Consider the following 3,174-nt stretch of genomic DNA (forward strand, 5'->3'; position numbering starts at 1 on the left):
AAGACTGTTCTATACATCTCTGTCTCTTTTGCTGTCTCACATACAGGGTTATCATTACCATCTTTCTAAATTCCATATATATGTGTTAGTATACCACCCTTATGGCAGAAAGTGAAGAGGAACTAAAAAGCCTCCTGATGAAAGTGAAAGTGGAAAGTAAAAAAGTTGGCTTAAAGCTCAACATTCAGAAAGCGAAGATCATGGCATCTGGCCCCATCACTTTATGGGAAATAGATGGGGAAACAGTGGAAACAGTGGCAGACTTTATTTTTTTGGGCTCCAAAATCACTGCAGATGGTGACTGCAGCCATGAAATTAAAAGATACTTACTCCTTGGAAGGAAAGTTATGACCAACCTAGATAGCATATTGAAAAGCAGAGACATTACTTTGCCAACAAAGGTCTGTCTAGTCAAGGCTATGGTTTTTCCAGTGGTCCTGTATGGATGTGAAAGTTGGACTGTGAAGAAGGCTGAGCGCAGAAGAATTGATGCTTTTGAACTATGGTGTTGGAGAAGACTCTTGAGAGTCCCTTGGACTGCAAGGGGATCCAACCAGTCCATTCTAAAGGATTTCAGCCCTGGGATTTCTTTGGAAGGAATGATGCTGAAGCTGAAACTCCAGTACTTTGGCCACCTCATGCGAAGAGTTGAATCATTGGAAAAGACTCTGATGCTGGGAGGGATTGGGAGCAGGAGTAGAAGGGGACGACAGAGGATGAGATGGATGGATGGCATCACTGACTCGATGGATGTGAGTCTGAGTGAACTCTGGGTGTTGGTGATGGACAGGGAGGCCTAGGGTGCTGCGATTCATGGGGTCGCAGAGTCGGACACGACTGAGCGACTGAACTGAACTGAACTGAATACTGTACTGGTGTTTTTCTTTCTGGCTTACTTCACCCTATATAATAGGCTCCAGTTTCACCCACCTCATTAGAACTGATTCAAATGTATTCTTTTTAATGGCTGAGTAATACTCCATTGTGTATATGTACTACAGCTTTCTTATCTATTCATCTGCTAATGGACAGCTAGGTTGCTTCCATGTCCAGGCTATTATAAACAGTGCTGTGATGAACATGTCTCTTTCCATTCTGGTTTCCTCAGTGTGTATGCCCAGTAGTGGGATTGCTGGAACATAAGGCAGTTCTGTTTCCAGTTTTTAAAGGAATCTCCATACGGTTCTCCATAGTGGCTGTACTAGTTTGCATTCCCACCAACAGTGTAAGAGGGTTCCCTTTTCTCCACACCCTCTCCAGCATTTATTGCTTGTAGACTTTTGGATCGCAGCCATTCTGACTGGCGTGAAATGGTACCTCATTGTGGTTTTGATTTGCATTTCTCTGAGGATGATGTTGAGCATCTTTTCATGTGTTTGTTAGCCATCTGTATGTCTTCTTTGGAGAAATGTCTATTTAGTTCTTTGGCCCATTTTTTGATTGGGTCACTTATTTTTCTGAAATTGAGCTGTAGGAGTTGCTTGTATATTTTTGAGATTAGTTGTTTGTCAGTTGCTTCATTTGCTATTATTTTCTCCCATTCTGAAGGCTGTCTTTTCACCTAGCTTATAGTTTCCTTTGATGTGCAGAAGCTTTTAATTTTAATTAGGTCCCATTTGTTTATTTTTGCTTTTATTTCCAGTATTCTGGGAGGTGGGTCATAGAGGATCCTGCTGTGATTTATGTCGGAGAGTGTTTTGCCTATGTTCTCCTCTAGGAATTTTATAGTTTCTGCTCTTAAATTTAGATCTTTAATCCATTTTGAGTTTATTTTAAACTTCCAAAGTCATTCTGTGAGGCTACCATTACCCTAATATGAAAACCTGACAAAGATGACACACACACACACACACACACACACACAAAAACTACAGGCCAATATCACAGATGAACATAGATGCAAAAATCCTTAACAAAATTCTAGCAATCAGAATCCAACAACACATTAAAAAGATCATACATCATGACCAAGTGGGCTTTATCCCAGGGATGCAAGGATTCTTCAATAATTGCAAATCAATCAATGTAATACACCACATTAACAAACTGAAAAATAAAAGCCATATTATTATCTCAATAGATACAGAGAAAGCCTTTGACAAAATTCAACATCCATTTATGATAAAAACTCTCCAGAAAGCAGGAATAGAAGGAACATTTCTCACCATAATAAAAGCTATATATGACAAACCCACAGCAAACATTATCCTCAATGGTGAAAAATTGAAAGCATTTCCTCTAAAGTCAGGAACAAGACAAGGGTGCCCATTCTCACCACTTCTATTCAACATAGTTTTGGAAGTTTTGGCCATAGCAATCAGAGCAGAAGAAGAAATAAAGGGAATCCAAATTTGAAAAGAAGAAGTAAAACTCTCACTGTTTGCAGATGACATGATCCTCTACATAGAAAACCCTAAAGACTCCACCAGAAAATTACTAAAACTAATCAATGCATGTAGTAAAGTTGCAGGATATAAAATAAACACACAGAAATACTTTGCATTACTATATACTATTAATGAGAAAATAGAGAAATTAAGGAAACAATTCCATTCACAATTGCAATGAAAAGAATAAAATACTTAGGAATATATCTACCTAAGAAACAAAAGACCTATATATGGAAAACTATAAAACACTGGTGAAAGAAATCAAAGAGGACAAAAATAGATGGAGAAATATACCATGTTCATGGATCGGAAGAATCAATATAGTGAAAATGAGTATACTACCCAAAGTAATCTATAGATTCAATGCAATCCCTATCAAGCTACCAACAGTATTTTTCACAGAGCTAGAACAAATAATTTCACAATTTGTATGGAAATACAAAAAACCTCGAATAGCCAAAGCAATCTTGAGAAAGAAGAATGGAACTGGAGAAATCAACCTGCCTGACTTCAGGCTCTACTACAAAGCCACAGTCATCAAGACAGTATGGTACTGGCACAAAGACAGAAATATAGACCACTGGAACAAAATAGAAAGCCCAGAGATAAACCCATGCACCTATGGACACCTTATCTTTGACAAAGGAGGCAAGAATATACAATGGAGAAAAGACAATCTCTTTAACAAGTGATGTGGGAAAACCAGTCAACCACTTGTAAAAGAATGAAACTAGAACACTTTCTAACACCATACACTTAGTTTTAATTACTCATTGTATATAAC

This window comes from Bos mutus, chromosome 10, assembly GCF_027580195.1.
Source record: "Bos mutus isolate GX-2022 chromosome 10, NWIPB_WYAK_1.1, whole genome shotgun sequence".
Taxonomy (NCBI): Eukaryota; Metazoa; Chordata; class Mammalia; order Artiodactyla; family Bovidae; genus Bos; species Bos mutus.